This window comes from Hyperolius riggenbachi, chromosome 2 (assembly GCF_040937935.1).
Source record: "Hyperolius riggenbachi isolate aHypRig1 chromosome 2, aHypRig1.pri, whole genome shotgun sequence".
In the NCBI taxonomy this organism is placed as follows: Eukaryota; Metazoa; Chordata; class Amphibia; order Anura; family Hyperoliidae; genus Hyperolius; species Hyperolius riggenbachi.
The window spans coordinates 69,683,121-69,704,580 of record NC_090647.1 but is presented as its reverse complement, the minus strand read 5'-3'; the positions used below and the strand labels follow the sequence as shown (position 1 = coordinate 69,704,580).

The 21,460-nt window shown below is 43.1% G+C and overlaps 1 protein-coding gene across 1 annotated transcript in view; it reads left to right on the top strand.

Moving 5' to 3' along the window:
* GUCY1A2 (guanylate cyclase 1 soluble subunit alpha 2) overlaps positions 1-21,460 on the top strand; it is a 326,026-nt gene that overhangs the window by 128,593 nt on the left and 175,973 nt on the right. The window lies entirely within an intron of this gene.

Sequence of the window (21,460 nt, the reverse complement as noted above, 5' to 3'; positions counted from 1 at the left end):
GTGCACAAGCACGACCGTACTGCACTTGTCCTAGTGCTACTGTGTAGACGTGACTGTTCGGAAATACTCATGCAAGTGCAGCACAGCCATGCATGTGCATGAAAAGGAGCGCCGTCCCGATCATCAGGAGGGTCCCAGGTAGTGGCGATAGTAGCGAGGAGACCACGTGACGTGAAGCCTCTGGAGGACCCAGAGGCTTCCCTCTAAGAATCTGGGGTTTGTTGGACGAGATTCCCCTCAGGTTTACTTTAAAGCACACCTCTGGTGTACATAAAAACCTCAGATATACACTATCTTAAAGGGACTCCGACCAGTACTGCAAAGTACTTAAAGATGCATACCCAGGGCCGGATTTCTGCAAAGGCCAAAAGGCCACGGCCTAGGGCGGAAAAAAATCAGAAGGATAAAAGGGCGGCAGGACCTGAGAGAGATAAGAGGCTGCATGTCAAAATAAATCATTTCTCCTGCTCCGAAGCGCCCTGGCTTTGCTGCACACACAGTCAGAATTCCAGAGCTCCGTGTATTTTCCTTACTTCGTGGTGTGCGATGAGACAGTGCTATCTCCTGAACATACAAGCTTCAGTTTATTGCCAGGGGTGAGAGAAACATGGATCACAATGTAGACACAATTTCTGATCCAGTAAGGTAACCATTGTAACATAATTATTTCCACTTTACAACTTTACAACTGGGCTAACCAATGTATTGCTGGTCAGTCAGACTCTGTTAATGACTTGAGCCATTCCTTCTCCTCTCTCCCCCTGGATTGTAAATCTTAAACAGAAAGATAAGGTTTTTTTTTTCCTTAGAGAGATTTATGACAGCCCCTTCTAAGCTAAATCTTAACCCCTTGCTGGCTCATTTTAAAGGCAACAGTAATGTCTGCAGTAGTATGAGATAGACAACTTCTCAATAATTATAATTACAAATGTACTGTCGTATACTTTTGTATTGTTACATTCTGTTTTGTATACCAAAAGTAATAACATACACTAAAAATTAAAAAAATATATATATTTGTACCGTGTTGGCAAACAGTAAAAAAAACAACTGTGAAAGAGTCAGTACAATAAATACTATAAAATAAATGCAACAGATCTGTGATTACAGAAGAGTAGAGAGGGAGATGAACGCCGCTCTGCTACTTCATGCCTGGTACACACCATGCAATTTGCCATCAGATAGATGGGTTCGAATTGATTATTTCTGACAGGTCTAATCTGATTTCTGATCATTTTTCTAATCGACTTTGTATAAGTGATCGTAAAATCGATTCAACCCATCTATCTGGTGCGTACCAGGCATTAGGGACTCACTGCTCTGACAGGAAAAACAATCATTAATCATTTTTCAGAGAGAAAACATTCATAGGTATACACAAGTCACTATAACAGGCATTTCCTCCTGCAAACAAGTGATCCTTAAGGCTCATACACACATCAGACCATAGTCTTTGGAAAAAGAAAGATCACAGTCCAATCTTACCACCCTTCATGTAGTATGAGAGCCATACTCTACACAGTCTTTTCTATGAAGCTGAACTCCACATCAGAAAAAAATCTTTGCAAGATGCTGCACACACAGATGCTGTACAGACACAAAAGATCAGTATCTGCAAAAGATCTGTTCCTGCCAAAGATCCGTTCCTGCAAATTGCATTCATAATCTATGAGATCTGCAGATCATCATACACACCTTGTTTAACTGACATTCATCTGCAGATCAGACAATCATCTGCAGATCTGAAAATCCATCCTGGTGGATCTGATCTGCAGATGAATGTCAGTTAAACAAGGTGTGTATGATGATCTGCAGATATCATAGACTATGAATGCATTTTGCAGAACGGATCTTTTGCAGGAACAGATCTTTTGCAGATACTGATCTTTTGAATGTCTACAGCATCTTTGTGTGCAGCATCTTGCAAAGATTTCTGTCTGATGGGGAGTTCAGCTCCATAGAATAGACTGTGTAGGTATGGCTCTCATACTACATGGAAGGGGGTAAAATTGGTCTGTGATCTTTCATTTTCCAAAGACTATGGTCTGATGTGTGTATGTGGCCAAAGACTATGGTCTGATGACGTGTGTATGAGCCTTTAGTCAGGATGTTGGACAGAATGATATTGAGTGAAGGTGCATATACACATCAGACCATAGTCTTTGAAAAATGAAAGATCACAGACCAATTTTACCCCCTTCCATGTAGTATGAGAGCCATACCTACACAGTCTATTCTATTGAGCTGATCTCCCCATCAGATAGAAATCTTTGCAAGATGCTGAACACAAAGATGCTGTACACATTCAAAAGATCAATATCTGCAAAAGATCTGTTCCTGCAAAAGATCCGTTCCTGCAAAATGCATTCATAGTCTATGATATCTGCAGATCCTCATAGACACCTTGTTTAACAGACATTCATCTGCAGATCAGACAATCATCTGCAGATCTGAAGATCCATCCTGGTGGATCTGATCTGCAGATGAATGTTTGTTAAAGCGGAATATAACCCTGCATTTCAACTTTGCTCTAAAATATTATTTACAGCATATTATATGCAAAAAGCATTTTTTTTTTTTTACTAGAACAGCATTGGAAGGGTTAAACACAGAGGTTTAAAGGTCCTGGAGAGATATGCAGAGGTTCAGATAGATACATTCTATTTAGTTACATGTATCTATTGATAAACAGTTACACACTCTTTGGCTGTCGTCCAAGCTCCTTCTCAGTGAGAGAGATGAGTCACATTCAACACTTAGATACATTATGTAAACAAAATGTATCTATTTCAGCTTCGGATGCGTCTGCAGAAATCTAAAGGAACTTTAAAGCCCTGTGTAACCCTTCCAATGCTGGTCTAGTAAAAAAAAAAATGCTGGTTGCATATAATATACTGTAAATAATGTTTTAGAGCAAAGTTGAAATGCAGGGTTATATTCCGCTTTAAACAAGGTGTGTATGATGATCTGCAGATATCATAGACTATGCATGCATTTTGCAGGAACGGATCTTTTGCAGGAACAGATCTTTTGCAGATACTGATCTTTTGAATGTCTACAGCATCTTTGTGTGCAGCATCTTGCAAACATTTCTGTCTGATGGGGAGTTCAGCTCCATAGAATAGAATGTGTAAGTATGGCTCTCATACTACATGAAGGGTGGTAAAATTGGTCTGTGATCTTTCATTTTCCAAAGACTATGGTCTGATGTGTGTATGCACCCTGAGTGAGTGTGTGTGTGTGTGTGTGTGGAGGGGGGGGGCGGTTGGTGGTACCGGGCCTAGGGCACTAGGAAGTCCAAATCCGGCCCTGTGCATACCATTCTGTAGCTTGTGCTCTCCTCTTTCAATTGATGCCTGAATCGCCAAATAGTTTTTGTCCGATTTTAATTTAAAAATCGCAGCCGCCATCTTGGCTATGTTATAACTTCCGGGTCACCCCTGTCCAGAGGAGTAATCCTTTCTGTTAGAGAAGTGCATCACTGAATGAAGCAGGAAGAGGAAGTGACACTCATTGAAATTGAACAAGTAAAGGAAGCAGGAAGAGGAATTTACATACATGCCCATTGCAAGAGGCTCCTCCAGAGGGGTCATAGCAGAACTTTGTATGAAGTCGTCTGGCCCCATGCATTTTATAGTGGCAATAGCAGGGTGGGTTTGGATAAAACAAGTGGCTGGTAAGCGTGCTGACATACTCAATTGTTTATGGGTATGCTTAAAGGCATACCCATGAGAGGTGCTCGGAGTTCCTTTAAATCTGCAGAATTACAAGAAAATTGCATACTGCTGCGTTTTATATGTGATTTTCTTGCAGTCCCGTAAACTTCACTCAAACTATAAGGCAGGAAAAATTTAGCAAGCACTGCGTTCGCATTTAGGTTAAAATCAAATTACACATGTTGGAAAAGGACAGCGCCATTACTATGTTGATCACGGTGACCTCACATCAGACTCAAACATTGGATCAAAATGAATGGAAAATTCCCTTACATGACTGCAAAATTAAGCCGAAACCCGGATCTGCTCCCAGCAGTTATACACTGGAGTCTCTAATTGTGCACACATTTGAATAACATCTTATTTATCAGATCAACAATTTTGTTTGAATTACATGAATGTTGCTTTGATATGTGCGACCTTTGCGGCCCCACAGGATGCCGTGAATACAGTGAAAATGTGTCTGAAAATATCACAAAAGATGTATAGGTGATACCTTTAATGACTAACTGTACAAGATTTTTCTGACAGCTTTCAAAACTTTTAAGTTTCTTCTTCAGGCATGTTTCAGAGATCACTCCAACCTGATTTATCACAAATACTTTCTGTTTTAAGAAAGCAAACTTTTGTTTTCCATAGCATTATAGTAAGGGGGCTTTTTGGACCATTGTAGCCCCTCACACACTCCAATGAGTTCTGGACTGGTTCACCATGAGCTTGCTGGGTAGTCTATGCCTGAAGAAGAAGCTTAAAGTTTCGAAAGCTTGCAGAGAAATATTGAACAGTTAGTCATTAAAGGTATCACCTAAACAATTTTTGTTGTTATGTCTTCGGATTCTCTCCATGACTAATACCGGATCACGCGCAACACTAATACCATTCCACTCAACACTAGCCCCGCCATTTATTTATTTTTTTATATGAGTTTAGTAGGACCTAGATATCTTTGTTGTACAGTGTAATATCATCTTACTTCTTACTGGACAAGAGCTGTATAAAAAGATCTTTGGCAATCTCACGTGGGGCTTCCATTTTGGTTCTGGACTTGTGAAAATGACATTTCCTGCATAACTCATGATTCTAACACTTGACAATTTCTTTAAAGGACACCTGAAATAAGAGGGATATGGAGGCTGCCATATTTATTTTCTTTTAAGCAATACCAGTTGCATTACAGTCCTGCAGATCCTCTGCCTCTAATGCTTTTGCCCATAGATCCTGAACAAGCATGCAGCAGATCAGATTAGCTGCATGCTTGTTTCTGCAGCCAAATAGATATGGAAATAAAAATGTCAGCCTCTATATGCTTCTCACTTCAGGTTCACTTTAAAGAGGATCCGAGGTGGGCTCATCAAATAAAAAAAAAAAAAACTAGGCTACCTGATTCGGGGGGCTAAGCAGATCAAATAGCCCCCAAAACCGCCACTTCCTGTGGGCCGCACTGAACCACTTTCACTTTTGTGACCTCTGGGTGATGACGCTGGAATGAGAGATGCAGGGGGCGTGGCCTGGCAGAGAGAGCTGTCAAATGGCAGCCCTGGAAACCCTGCAGGAACGCCCCTGGCGGGCTATTTGAACAGGGAATCCCTCTCCCACATGTTTACCTCTGAGATAGCGAGAAATATTGTCGCTAATCTTGGGGGGGCTATATCGCAATGGGGAGGGGGCAGAGAGCGGCGGTGTGGGGACACAGAGGCATGTCATGAGGCAGATAACATGCCTCTGAGTCCCATCTGCCCCCCCCCCCCCCCCAAAAAAAAAAACTTGGGTTCTCTTTAAGACACTGAAGGGTAATTTTTGCCTCAAAGCTCTACAAGAGTGAACTTGTTTACACAGCAAGGTCATGCAGTCATTCAGCACTGTCAACTGTAGTTCATATTAGAAATTAGTTGTTTACTTTACAAATGGCCAGGGAAAAAGTTATTATCTTCTGAAGGCAGCTTTAGATGTGCAAACAAGTTATGTGGGCAAATTTATTTGTGAGGATAACTTATTCAAAGATTTTGTTTTTAATTATGGCCCTGAGTTCAGGTACCCTTTAAAGACCAATTTTAAGATTTATTTTTTTTTAACTCTTCTCATCAACTGACATTGGCCTCAATTCACTAAGCTTTACCAAACACTTTATCAAACGTTTGATAATTTACCTCATGAGTAAAATCTAATTTTTAATTCACTTAGGTGTTATAGATTTATCGAATGTTTTATCGATAAAACATTCAATAAATCTATACCACCTAGGTGAATTCAAAATTAGATTTTACACATGAGGTAAAGTATCAAACGTTCGATAAAGTGTTTGATAAATCTTAGTGAATTGAGGCCATTGTACCTACCAAAATTCCAACCATTTTACCTCCATACTTACGGCAGCTAAAGTAGTTCTCATTTCTTAGGGTGACATGACACCATGTTCCCAACCGACAGCCATGCAGCCTGAAGCCACTTAGAGCCACGTTGATTCCCTTCCCACAACCTTGGAAACCGCATCCTTGATGCTCCAAACTCCATTACCCCTTTTGTCTCTTTTCTTAAATATGCCCTCCATCACTCTATGTACAGCTGTCAGCCATGCCTCCCTTTCAATCATAAAAGAAGTGGTTATGGGAGGCCACACCTTTGTGGTGGTGAGGTGGTCCACCTCCATAACATAATGCATACCCACCTAGAAGCCTCACTGTGATGTAATCAATGGAACTTTAAAGGACCACTGTCACAAAAATCTTAACATTTAAAATACATGTAAACACATACAAATAAGAGGCATGTTTCTTCCAGAGTAAAATGAGCCATAAATTACTTTTTTTTTCCTATGTTGCTGTCACTTACAGTAGGTAGTAGAAATGTGACAGAACCGACAGGTTTTGGGCTAATCCATCTCTCCATGGGGGATTTTCATCATGGCCTTTATTCTTTATAAAGACCCTCCTTGAAAAAGAATTATCCAAAGATGCTGGCTAGCCTCTTTGCTCGCTACACATTTTTTTGGCAGTTGGACAGAGCAACTGCCATTCACTCAGAGCATTTGAAAATAAAGAAATCCTTGAGACTCCCCATGAGGAGATGGGCTAGTCCAAAACCTGTCGGTTCTGTTAGATTTTTACTACTTACTGTAAGTGACAGCAACGTAGGAAAAAAGTAATTTATAGCTCATTTTACTCAGGGAGAAACATACTTTTTACCTGTATACTTTTTTAAATTCAATTTTAAGATTTTCGTGACAGTGGTCTTTTAAGGGGTCTAGGCGATGAAAACAGAGTTGTTGTAGGGGAGGAAGCACATCTTAGTATTAGTTAAAAAGATAAAATCTGTACTTGGAATTTAAGTTTTTGGCTTCTTCAAAGATTTAAGATAAAGATTTGTTGAGGAAAAAGAAGCTTCCTCTATTGCAGATCTGCAGAGAAACAGAGAGGAGATGCTATGAGAAGACACAAACATGTTGTCACAAACTCATGACCAGGAGTCATTTTTTTCACTCCACAAGTTAAAGAGAAACCGTAACCCAGGATTGAACTTCATCCCAATCAGTAGCTGATACTCCCTTTCCCATGAGAAATCTATTCCTTTTCTTAAAGGATACCACAACTGACATGTGGCATAATGAGATAGACATGAGTATGTACAGTGCCTAGCACACACATAACTATGCTGTGTTCCTTTTTTTCTTTCTCTGCCTGAAAGAGGTAAATATCAGGTATGTAAGTGTCTGACTCAGTCCTGACTCAGACAGGAAGTGACTACAGTGTGACCCTCACTGATAAGAATTTCCCCCTTTTTTATCTCTTTCTTGCTCTCAGAAGCCATTTTCTTCTAGGAAAGTGTTTTATAGTTGGAATTTCTTATCAGTGAAGGTCACACTGTAGTCACTTCCTGTCTGAGTCAGGACTGAGTCAGCCACTTACATACCTGATATTTACCTCTTTCAGGCAGAGAAAGAAAAAAAGCAACACAGCATAGTTATTTGTGTGCTAGGCACTGTACATACCCATGCCTATCTCATTATGCCACATGTCAGTTGTGGTATCCTTTAAACGGATTATCGGGGGGCTCTGTATGGCTGATATTGTGGTGAAACCCCTCCCACAGTGTGATGTCAGGACCAGTTTGCTGTCTGTGAGCCTTGTTGCATTGTGGGAAATAACAGCTGTTTCCAACTGCCAAAAAAGCAAGCAGCATCTCCTTCCCGTGGCATCACCTGCCAGCAGTAAAAATGTCACCATGTGATAAATGTCAGAATGTAAATCAGGGAGAGGAAAGATTTTACAATGAGAAAACACTGACTAAATCATTTATACATAATTATTGTAAAAATTAAGCACTTTTTTATGACATTATTTTCAATGGAGTTCCTCTTTAAAGAGGAACTATAATGAAATATATTAGAATGTAGTAAATCATTCAGGGTACCCACTTGTATGTTAAAGGACCTCTGTCGCAAAAATCTTAACATTTAAAATATATGTAAACATATACAATTAATAAGTATATTTCTTCCAGGGCAAAATGAGCCATAAATTACTTTTCTCCTATGTTGCTGTCACTTACAGTAAGTAGTAGAAATCTAACAGAACCGACAGGTTTTGGACAAGCCCATCTCCTTATAGGGGGTTCACAGGGATTTCTTTATTTTTAAAAATGCACTTAGTAAATGACAGTTGCTCCGTCCAACTGCCCAAAAAGTGTACTGTGAACAGGGAGGTTGACCAGCTTCTTTGTATAAATCATTTTCAGGGAGTGTCTTTATAAACAATACAGGCCATACTGAGAATCCCCTATGGAGAGATGGACTAGCCCAAAACCTGTCAGTAATGTCAGATTTTTACTACTTACTGTAAGTGACAGCAACATAGGAGGAAAGTAATGTATGGCTCATTTTACTCTAGAAGAAATGTACTTCTTATTTGTATATGTTTTAAATTTTAAGACTTTCGCGACAGTTCCTCTTTAAACATACTGGTTTCAGCATCAGAAACACTTCCTCTAGCTATACTGTATATTGGTATGTACAGTAGCAATGCCCCCCTTTGAGGCTTAGCTTGGGCTGTTTATTATGTGGAATCCCCTTCTCCCATTCCCCCTCCAGAGATCACCTGCCAGTACTAAAGATGTTGCCGTCTGTGATTTCAGAAAGCAATTCACGGAGAAGAAAGATTTTACAATAAGCTAACACTGACTATATAATTTATAGATTAATATTGTAAAAAAAAAAAAAAAGCAATTGTATTAACCTTCTGTGGACTGCCTGTATTAAATCCTACGTGGCTGCTTAACTCTGATGCGGTGTAGGTTTTTACACCGCCTGCTCATTCCACTCCGGCCACAATCAGGCGCACCCGAGAGGGGAGTTAAAGGAATACTATCGATTAAAACAACTTTTTTTTTTAATACTCTATATTAGTGTACACTTTACCACTAGTGCTAGGGGCACTTTATTTATTCACCCAGGTCTCTCTCTCGCTATCCCTGATTAAAAATTCATTTCTCACACAGCTCATAGTAGTTTGGTTCACCCTGAGCTGTTGGTTACTCTGTCACACAGCTCACAAATATATTTCACTGTGTCACTCACAGCATGCAGCAGACATGAGGAGAAATAGGCTGATCTGAGGTGGTAGCAAGTACCGTATTTCGCGCCGTATAAGACGCTCCGGAATATAAGACGCACCCAGGTTTAGAGGGCAAGAAACAGGGAAAAAATATATAAACTAAACCTGGTGCGTCCATATTTCAGGAGCATCTTGTACATGTCCTTCCCCAAATGGTGTCCTCCTGTGTACCTCATGTGTCCTTATCTCCCCCTGTCTACCCCAAGTGTCCTCTGGTCTCCTACCCTGTGTCCTGTGGACTCCCCCCTGTGCCCTCTGGTCTCCCCCCTTTGTCCTGTGCAGGGGCGGCCTCTAGCCTTTTTGTCACTCCAGGCAAGAAATCCTGTGGCGCTCCCCCCCCCCCCCCCCATAAAAATAAAACAAAAATCATATACATTATAGAACACTTCACACATGATATAAGCCATCAGAGAAGGATAACTATGAAATGGGGCCCTGGGCAAGATAACACTTTGCCCTCCACTGATGGTCACCTGGCTCATTTAGTTAGATTTGGTGGGGGCTAGCAACCACCAGGCCCCTAAACTCTCTCTAGACCCTAGGCAGCTGCCTAAGTTTACCTTGTGGATGATCAGCATTGTATGCCATACAGCACATGCTGCCAGTATGCACCTCAAATAAATACAACACCCACACTACAAGTTCCAATGTCAGTCACATTGCAAGATTGGATTATCAAGCAAGACATTCTTCCTTTCAGAATAATTTTTCACAAACATTATGAGATATGCAGATATGTTACCACCTGTTAGGGTAGGACTAGAGTGGGTATATCATGACATTGAAGGGCTGATATGGTAAGGTGGTTTAAGGCCCAGTGCACACCGAGCGGTTTTAGCAGCGATCCGCCAACCGCATTTGTCTGTGAAAACGCTTGGCTAATGTATTTCCATGGGATGGTGCACACCAGCGGTTTGAGGTTTTTAGCAAACCGCAAACGTGCCTCCTGCTGCACATTTGCTTTTTGCAGAAGCGATTCTGCCTCAATGTAAAGTATAGGAAAAATGCTAACCGCTCTGAAAAAACGCTAGATCAGAGCAGTTTTCCAGGCGTTTTTGCTACAGAAGCTGTTCAGTAACAGCTTTTACTGTAACAAGATTTGTAATCTGCTTCACAAAAACGCTCGGCATGTTTAGAAAATGTCTCTAAACATGCCTAGAATCGCTCTGAAATTTGCTCCAAAAACCGCTAGCGTTTTGAGGATCTGCTAGCGGTTTTGGTGTGCACTGGGCCTAATGGTTTGATTCATAATCCATTCTGGAGATAAGCACAGTGTGTTTGTAGTGTAAGTGATACAAGAGAAGAGAAGTAGAATGGAGGGAGGAAGGGTAGTAGAGGGTCAGAATTGATGACATGGATGAGCAGATATCTATGAGTAGAATAGAGGCTCAGTGTGTAGCACTACTGCATTTTAGTGCTGAGTCCTAGGCTTGAACATTGGCCAGGGCAAAATCTACATGGAGTTTCTGTCTTCAGACACTTCAGACATTTCCTGCATCCTAAAAAACATACTAAGTCAACTGGTTTACCCCAAAACAATCCTATATTGAAAATATTAGACTATAACTGTGGTAGGGATTAGATTGTGAGCTCCTCTGAGGACAGTCAGTGACATGACTCTGTAAAGTGCTGCAGGAGATGTCAGTGCTATCAGGGCCGGGCCGAGGCATAGGCTCGAGAGGCTCCAGCCTCAGGGCGCAGTGTAGGAGGGGGCGCAGAATTTATTCAGCTTTCATTCCTAATTGTATTCGAAGCAGAAAGAAATAAGAAAAGGGGATACATGGCAGTGACTGCAAGCCAGATAACTAGAGATTAAGGTGTTGGGGAGGTTGTGGGCCCTGTGGCGCCTCTTAGTCTAATAGCAATCAGTGTGTGACGGCTGGGGTGGGAGGGATGGAGGGGCGCACTTTGGTGTCTCAGCCTTGGGTGCTGGAGGACCTTGTCCCGGCTCTGAGTGCTATATAAATACATAATAATAATATGGTAGGACATTATTCTATAACTACGGTAGGGTTAGATTGTGAGCTCCTCTGAGGACAGTCAGTGACATGACTATGTACTCTGTAAAGTGCTGCAGAATATGTCAGTGCTATATGAATACATAATAATAATATGGTAGGACATTAGACTATGACTATGGTAGGATTAGATTGTGAGCTACTCTGAGGACAGTCAGAGACATGACTATGTACTCTGTAAAGTGCTGCAGAATGTCAGTGCTATATGAATACATAATAATAATATGGTAGGACATTACAGTTTGACTATAGTAGGGATTAAATTGTAAGCTCCAGTGAGCAGTCAGTGACATGACTATGTACTCTGTAAAGTGCTGAAGATGTCAGTGCTACATAAATACACAATAATAGTTCCAAATGCTACTGGCTCCCCTGAAGAGTGCTCAGACTATTGTACATAGTTGTGCACATTGTTCCCCAAGTAGCAGTTGTTTGGTCAGAGAGACAGTGGGAGAGGGAGCATGAGCAGAGGGTGAGGGCGAGCAAAGTTAAGCTCCACACTCACCACAGTGACTGCAACAACACAGGAAGATTGGACTGACAGTAATTTATTGCGCCTTACCCCATCAAAGCCGCTCCAAGCCGCTGCCTAGGTGGTCAGTAGGTTAAGGCGCCCCTGCCCCTGTGTCCTCTGGTCTGCCCCCCTGTGCCCTCTGGTCTGCCCCTCTGTGTCCTCTGGTCCCCTCTGTGCCTTGTGGTCTGCCCCCCTGTGCCCTCTGGTCTACCCCCTCTGTGTCCTCTGGTCCCCCTGTGCCCTCTGGTCTGCCCCCTCTGTGTCCTCTGGTCGCCCCTGTGCCTTCTGGTCTGCCCCCTCTGGTCCCCTGTGCCCTCTGGTATGCCCCCTCTGTGTCCTCTGGTCCCCCCTGTGCCCTCTGGTCTGCCCCTCTGTGTCCTCTGGTCCCCCCTGTGCCCTCTGGTCTGTGCCCTCTGGTCTGCCCCCTCTGGTCCCCCTGTGCCCTCTGGTCTGCCACCTCTGTGTCCTCTGGTCCCCCCTGTGCCCTCTGGTCTGCCCCCTCTGTGCCCTCTGGTCCCCTGTGCCCTCTGGTATGCCCCCTCTGGTCCCCCCTGTGCCCTCTGGTCTGCCCCCTCTGTGCCCTTTGGTCTGCCCCCGTGTCCTCTGTTCTGCCCCCTCTGGTCCCCCCTGTGCCCTCTGTTCTGCCCCCTCTGGTCCTCCCTGTGCCCTCTGGTCTGCCCCCCGTGTCCTCTGGTATGCCCCCTCTGTGTCCTCTGGTCTGCTCCCTCTGTGCCTTGTCGCCCCCCCCATGTTTCCCCCTGTGCCTGGCTCCCTGCTATGTGTTTATCCTACCCCGCGCTTACATGTCTAAGCCACCGCTTACATCGCCGGGTCCCCCCTGTGTATGCAGCGGCAGCGGGCAGTAGCTTACCTCCTCCATCTTGCCCGCGGCGATTGAAGACATCCGGCTCCTGTGGGCGGCTTCCTCTAGTGCCGGCTTCTAATGACGCGTCATCGATGACGCGTCATTAGAAGCCGGCAGTAGAGGAAGCCGCCCACAGGAGCCGGATGTCTTCAATCGCCGCGGGCAAGATGGAGGAGGTAAGCTACTGCCCGCTGCCGCTGCATACACAGGGGGGACCCGGCGATGTAAGCGGGGGCTTAGACATGTAAGCTGGGGGGGGGAAGGAGGATAGGCACATAGTGGGGAGCCAGGCACAGTGGGAAATAGGCAGGGAATCCCCGACATAGCGGCGGTTCGTATCGGCGGACGTTCGGAAGTCAGGGATTCCCTGCCTTCGCCGTATAAGACGCAGGGACTTGTTCACCCCATTTTTTGGGGAGAAAAAGTGCGTCTTATACGGCGAAAAGTACAGTAACTAAATGAGCTGTAATATTGCTGGAATATAACTAGCTATAACACTAGTCTGTGTTTACACTCAGACTGGCTGCCTGCTTGTGATGATTCACTCCAGGCTGCATCCACTTTACAAGCTGCTGAGAGGGGCAGACCACTGTCTACAATTAGCATTATTAGTATCTTCATCAGTCAAGAGAAGCAAAGATAATAAACACACATTGCTAGAATCTTTAACCCCTTACCACCATATCAATAAGATTCTTTCAGCAAGGTGATAATTAAACTATAAACTGAGGAGTTGACAGCAACTCCCCTGTGCAGAGACATGGTCTAGCCCTCTGGGAGCCCAGTATTTAGATACATTTTGTATCCAACACTGACGCCAAAACTGACGGAGGATTTTACAGCTGAAAGGAACAGCTGTGTGAGGAATCAAATTGCTCCTAGTACTTGCCCTAATGTGTGCTACAACATACAGCATTTAAAAATAAATGCATACATCGATAGTATTCCTTTAAAGAGAACCTGTACTGAGTAAAAATATTTAAAATAAACACATGAGGTAACTTCAAATGAACATTACATAGTTACCTTGCCATCAGTTCCTCTCAGAAGCTCACCATTTTCTTCTGACAATAATCCCTTCCAGTTCTGACAATATTTTGTCAGATCTGAAATATATCAGTTGCTGTCAGTAAAATATCAGTTGCTGTCAGTTATAGCTGAGAGGAAAACTGATGTACCAGGTAATGTCCATGTTTTCCTATGGCTCAAGTGGGAGATGTTACAGTTTAACAGTGTGCTGACCAGAAAGCTGTTATGGGTAATGGCCATTTTCAAAATGGAGGACGGAAAATTCACTTGATCACAGTGAACAAACAGGACACGGGAAAGGAGAAAGACACTGAGGAGAAGACTACATGGAAGGTAAGTATGACTTGTGTATGCTTATTTTGACTTTTAATTTTCAGTTCAGGTTTTCTTTAAGCTGTCACATGACAGCTGACATCTCCCCTCAGTGATCAGGAGCCATGGCGATTGGCTCCTGATCACGTGATCACTACAATCGCCGCCGATCGCAGTGATCACTATTAGAGCAGCGGAGGTAGGAGGGGAAGAAAAGGATCCACTCACCTTCCTGACGTTCCTCCGGCGATCGTCGCTGCCTTCCACTCTGGCCGGCATCCCTGCTCGTTCTGACTCTAATGTCGAGTTCCGGCTTGATGCCGTTATCAAGCTGCGACCTGGAACTTAGCAGCAGTGTGAGGCTGGATGCCAGCCAGAGTGGAGGGGGCTAGAGCTGCTCATCGCAGGACCCAGGGAGGTCAGTAAAGGCTGCTGGCTGTACTGGGGACAGCAATGCCTAGTTATCTATACTGGGAATCTGGCTGCCTGATCCCCCAAATGCCCCCCCTTGCATGTAAAATACACTGGTCCTTAAGGGGGTTTGGCTGCCGATCACCAGAAGGCTAATTAACTTATTTTGTCCATAGCTACTACTACACACCTAGCCACTCACTCCGCTCCTCCAATGAACTTCGCCTGACCACCCCCCGAATCACCGAGTCCCATGCATGCGTCCAGGACTTCTCAAGAGCTGCTCCAACACTATGGAACTTCCTACCTCCACACATTAGGGCAGCCCCCTCCTTCAACATGTTCAAGAAGGCCCTCAAAACTCACTTTTTCACTCTTACTCAGAGGTACACACCTAGCCGCTCACTCCGTTCCTCCAATGAACTTTGCCTGACTGCCCCCCCGCATCACCCAGTCCCATGCACGCCTCCAGGACTTCTCAAGAGCTGCTCCAACACTTTGGAACTCTCTACCTCCACCCATTAGGGCAGCCCCCTCCTTCAACATCTTCAAGAAGGCGCTCAAAACTCACCTTTTCACTCTGGCCTACCACCCCTCACAAGTGCTCTAAGCCCACAGCTGAACTCTGGTCCCCTACCTTTCGTGTCCCTACCTCTCCCTCTAGATTGTAAGCCTTCGGGCAGGGTCCTCCTCCTTTTGTGTCCTACCTGATCATGCACCTTCATTGCTGTGCACCCATGCTTTGCATTTGAGTGAACTCGACTTGCCTAATCTCCATGCTCCCCTCCAGTGACTGACTAAGCATTACCTTGTACTCATACTGTGCTGTGTGATCTGGTATTTCTTGTATTCCTGTATTGTCATATTGCTGTTTGTCACCCCTAAATATTGTCTGTAACCTAATGTCCAGCGCTGCGTAATATATTGGCGCTTTAATACAATAAATAAATAATACAGTTCCTCTATAAGAAAAATGACAATAAAATTTACATAACAATTAGTGGGTATAGGTGTGCTGTAAAGTGGAAGGGCAGAAATGTTTATTTTGCCCTTTTTACGCAGGATGACCATTGTCTCCACACCTACTTATCCCCACATCAATAAATCCCGCTAAAACCCCAGCTTGGATTTCACACAGGCACATCTTTAGGTTTCAGTGACTTCTAGAGGAGGGCCACCATGACAGGGCTCCGCCTCCTGCAGTGCCTTCTGGGAGGTGGCCATAACACAAGCACCCCTCCTCCTATCTCTGTCACTAATTTGTAGGGAGGATGTGGCTGTTACAACTAATGATGAGCAGAAATTACGCCTTTGTGTAATTACGCATCATAATTCGCAATTACGCATCATAATCAAAACGCAACATTTTGGGGAAAAAGCATAATTCATTTCGTAGTTAATTGTTGGCATTGGTAAATGCGCATGAATTTACGCGTAATTTTGTTCCGACTTTGGGGTTGAATAGAAAACCCCACGTACATGCTATTGCTACCAAAATTACTACATTTGTTAAGGAGAATAGTGGGTATAACTTCAAAAATTGTTTAAAAAGACCTTGTAGTTTTTGAGAAAATTGGTTTAAAAACCATTTTTCTTTGCATTTTTAAAATTTATTTTTTTTCAAAAACTACAAGGTCTTTTCGAAAAATTACTTTTTTTTTTACTTGTACCCACTATTCTTAACATATGTAACAATTTTGGTAGCAATAGCATGTATCGGGGCTTTGCTATTCAACGCCAAAGTCGGCACAAAATTACGCGTAAGTTATGCGTAAATTCTTGCGTAATTACAAATGATTATACAAAGTCAATTTAATTTAAAACATTTAATTACATATAGGCCTAATTGCGGAAATGTACGCGTAATTTCTCGTTATCGTAATTAGCTGATTACGATCATCACTAGTCACAACCTCCAGCCAGCACTGATTGCTCTGAGGGCAAATGTCTATAGAGTAGGATGGCACATGTGGGCAGTGTTAGTGTATGGGGAGGACAAGGCAGGCCCACCACTCATTCTCTCTCATGTGGAAGGAATGCTGACAATGGAGGCAAGCAGTGCTCAGTGTAGGGGTGTAACTAGAGGGGAGCAGACCCTGCAATCACAGGGGGCCCAGAGCTGTGGGAAGGCCCATATACTAACATTCCCTTCCTCTGATACAGGGGACTATACATCAGTTCAGGTGTTTTTATGGATGCACTTGTTATGGGTGTGAAGACAATGATGGCCACACTTGTTTTATGACCCTTGTGAGATGGGCCCCAAGGCCACAAGGGCACCAAGGGGAGGCAAGGGAAGGGGTGTGAGCATTGGGGAGCCACATTAAAGTTTTGCTGGGGGGCCCGTGTCTTGTAGTTAGGCCACTGATCAGGGTAAAGCTAGGAGGAACAGCACAGTCCATCCGGGGAGCTGACATCACCCCTGTGTGCACAGACACATAGGATAACCTTAGCAGCAGATTTAAAAACTCAAAACGCTCAGAAAACTCCTCTGGTGTGTTTCAGGCCAGAGTGGAGATAGGCTTGTATGCATTTGGGAATTGGACCAATTAAAAATCAGCAGGAAACATTTGATTGGCTCAATTCTAAGCTACGTTCCATTTGCATGTAAGCTGGAACTAGTCGCTTTTCATTGGCCATCTCTAATCATTATCATTCAAAACTTCCTGTGGAGACGGATTGGACTGTTCAGCTCTCCTTTTAAAGAGGAACTGTAGTGAAAATAACATAGAGAATACAATTGCTTATTTTTTACAATATTAATTTATAGCTTACTTAGTCAGTGTTTGCCCATTGTAAAATCCTTCCTCTCCCTGATTTACATTCTGACATTTATCACTGGTGGTGACATCTTTAGTCCTGCCAGGTGATCTGTACGGAATGTTTGTTACTGAGAGTTCTATGCACAAAGGGAGATACTGCTTGCTTGGCAGTTGGAAAAAGCCATTATTTCCCACAATGCAAGAGGTTCACAGCAAACTGTCAGGACCTTGGTCATGACATCACACTGTGGGAGGGGTTTCAAGACAATAGCAGCTTTATAGACCCCACCCCCCGATGATCTATTCAAGAAAAGATTTCTCATGAGAATTTGGGTATCAGCTACCTGGGTTAAAGTTCCTCTTTAATGTCTCCTTTTTGCAATTTTTCTACACACTTGGGCCGTTTAACTGGGCGACTGCCGGTTTCTGTGCGTGTCGTTTACTGCCGGTATCCACCAGGATCCTCATTGAGATAAATGACAATTTATCTCAATGCGTTTACCGTTGTTTGCTGTCGACTGTGCAAGTACTGCGGTTTATTGTTTTTTTTAGACGCTGCGTGTAGCTTTCAGCGCTGGCTGCCGTAGTTCCATATTCCAAATGGGGCTCAAAACGCGATCCAATGATGAAGTAACGAGGAACAACGACAAACACTTTTCTGCTCGGTAGCGGACAATCACTTGACATCAGGGAAACGAGCAGCCGGCCGTATGAACCGGCCCTAGAGCTGAAACAAACTAATTTAATTAAAACTGTTATGAGAAGCCCAATATAATTAGAGTGTCAGTCCTTTGGGGAAGGGTTCCCTGATTACATGCTGGAAATTGCTCATTTTAACTGTGCCTCTGCGGCGCTTTGAACACACATCCTTCATTAAAACACACATGTATTAATGTATTAACATTTACAGGCAGCGGCGCACAGCCTCACCTTGCAGAAGGTGATGTGCGCAATACACAGGGGGAAAAAAAAAAACAGGCTTCCAGCGCTAAATGATGCGTTTCCTATCCTGTGCCGTAAAATTAAAACACTGTGCAAATTGCTTATGTTTTAATATGCCATTTTCTTTATGTGCGGCTCAAGACGAGATGAAAGCCGTGTGCGTAAAACATAAAACGTCTGGCTGACCTTCAGCTTTTCAGAGGAAATTCAAATTGCGCATAGAAAAGAAAGACGCCTACAGGTTCAGTCATTAAAGTGACCCTGTGGTGGATGCAAGCCTAGGAATCCAAAACTACAGCTTGAAAGAGAAAATGTTTACTAAAAGCACTGTTGCTTTGTCTTTACTTGTAAAGGTCCAACTAATCCAGCCAACCTAAACCTGTATTTAAGGAGAACCTGAAACGAGAAATACACTTACAAGATAATGAATTGGATGTGTAGGACAGATAAGGAATAGAACATTAGTAGCAATGAAAAGAGTCTCATATTGTTTTCCAGTACAGGAAGAGTTAAATACCCTCAGTTATCTATGCAAAATAGCTCCTCTGAGCTTATTAACCCAACTTTGGGCAAATACAGTCCTGTTTTCTGAAGCACTTAAAGGGTACACCCAGGCTAAATCAAAAACCAAAATCCACTTACCTGGGGCTTCCTCCAGCCCCTGGCAGCCGTCCTGTACCCTCGCCGCAGCGCCGGTGGCTCCCGTTGTCCTCCACTGCAGAAGCCGACATCGCCATGTTGGCTTTCGGACCGGCTTCTTGTGCAATCCACTGCGCGGGTCAAGTGGTCTAGCTGACGTCATCAGTACAGGCCTGATGACCTGCGCAGTACAGACCTGATGATGTCAGCCAGACCACGTGACCCGTGTGGTGGAGTGCACAAGAAGCCGACCCGGAAGCCGACCTGGCGAGGTTGGCTTCTGCAGCGGAGGACACTGGGAGCCACCGGAGCTGCGGCGAGGGCACAGGACGGCAGCCAGGGGCTGGAAGAAGCCCCAGGTAAGTGGATTTTGATTTTGTATTTAGCTTGGTCCTCTCTTTTAAACAGCCAAGAAACAGTGAGAGACAGCATGAGATAAGGTTTTGCTGCAGGAAAGCTCAAAGAGTTATTAGCGCTGCTTTGTTTCATAGCTTAACCACTTCAGCCTTTAGTCGTTTTCACTTTATGCATTCGAGCAATGTTCACCTCCCATTCAATAGCCTATAACTTTATCACTACTTATCACAATGAACTGATCTATATCTTGTTTTTTCCACCACCAATTAGGCTTTCTTTGGGTGGTACATTTTGCTAAGAGCCACTTTACTGTAAATGCATTTTAACAGGAAGAATAAGAAAAAAACAGAAAAAATTCATTATTTCTCAGTTTTCAGCCATTATAGTTTTAAAATAATACATGCCTCCATAATTAAAACTCACGTATTGTATTTGCCCATATGTCCCGGTTATTACACCGTTAAAATTATGTCCCTATGACAATGTATAGCGACAATATTTTATTTGGAAATAAAGGTGCATTTTTTCCGTTTTGCATCTATCACTATTTACAAGTTTAAAATAAAAAAAATATAGAAATATTTCATCTTTACATTGATATTTAAAAAGTTTAGACCCTTAGGTAAATATTTACATGTTTTTTTTTTTTATTATTGTGATGTTTTTTTTTATATTAAACATTTTATTTGGGTATTTTTTGGGAGGGTGGGATGTAAACAGTACTTTTATAATGTAAATGTGTGTTGAGTTTAATTTTGTTTACTTTTAGTTGTAGTTTTACTTTTTGGCCACAAGATGGCGGCCATGATTTTGTTTACACGACGTCACTCTAAGCGTAACATACGCTTAGAGGGACGTATGGGGGACGCAACAGCCAGAAAAAGCGGAGCTTCTGAGAGAAGCTGTTGCTCTTTCTGCGGGGGAGAGGAATCAGTGATCGGGCATGATAGCCCAATTCACTGATTCGTGGGCTAATGATCCGCGGCCGGGAGCACGTGTGCACGCGCGTGATCGGCCGCGGGAGCGCGCAGACGCGCACATGGCCTCCTGGGCGTAGCTAGTATGTCCAGGAGGCCAAAGTAGTTAAAAGACAGAGTTTGGTTTCTACACTATAAATATAACAGAATGATGCAATGTTATAAGAAGCTATATAACTGACAACAAAAACATGAGACTCTTTCTTTGCTACTAATGTTCTATTTGTTATCTGTACTACACATACAATTCATTATATCATAAGTTGTTTTTTTTGTTTTTTTTTTTCGCTTTCGGTTTGCTTTAAATTGGATGATGGCATGGTTGGATCTGCTAACTGCCTCTTTACCCACAATGCTCTCAGTTCTGATAAATTATGCTGTCTGCTGTTGTGTGTGTAGTCTCCTGCTCTTGTTAGACTTGCACCTGTCAGCACTGAACACAAAGAGCAGTTGTCCTGTCTTCTCACACAAGAGGCAGACAGTATGACTCATCATAAGGGATTAAGGTCGGAGTTAGCAGAGGGACTAGCAAAGTTGCAGATCTGTTCAAGTTGCAGTGGAATTTCATGGAAAGAAAAAGAAAGACTACTTTTAGTAAACATTTCTATCCGAATATAGCGATGTATTCATATACTTAGATCACTTCAGTCTCTTATTAAGGCATTAAGATGAACAGCTGTCAAGCATTGTATTCACCAACCTTCCCACAACTATTTCTAACACTAACACCCCCCACCTATGCCTAACACTAGCTCGTGGAACCAAGTATGAAGCCAAACCGGTGTTAAAGAAAAACTCCGACCAAGAATTGAACTTTATCCCAATCAGTAGCTGATACCCCCTTTTACATGAGAAATCTATTCCTTTTCACAAACAGACCATCAGGGGGCGCTGTATGCTGATATTGTGGTGAAACCCCTCCCACAAAGAATTTCTGAGTACGTACTCCTGGCAGTTTCCTGTCTGGGAACCTTGCTGCATTGTGGCAAATAGCTGTTTACAGCTGTTTCCAACTGCCAAAAATGCATGCAGCAGCTACATCACCTGCCAACAGTAAAAATGTCACCATGTAATAAATGTCAGAATGTAAATCAAGGATTTACAATGGGCAAACACTGACTAAATCATTTATACATAATTATTGTAAAAATGAAGCACTTTTTTATTACATTATTTTCACTGGAGTTCCATATGATAGCCTTACTCCTGCCCCCGTTAATCACTTGATTGCTGATGTCCAGAGTTGTATACAGTATATAATAGCCGAACTCCGGGTGCTAATTCTTCACCCCAGACCCTTTTGTATCAGTAG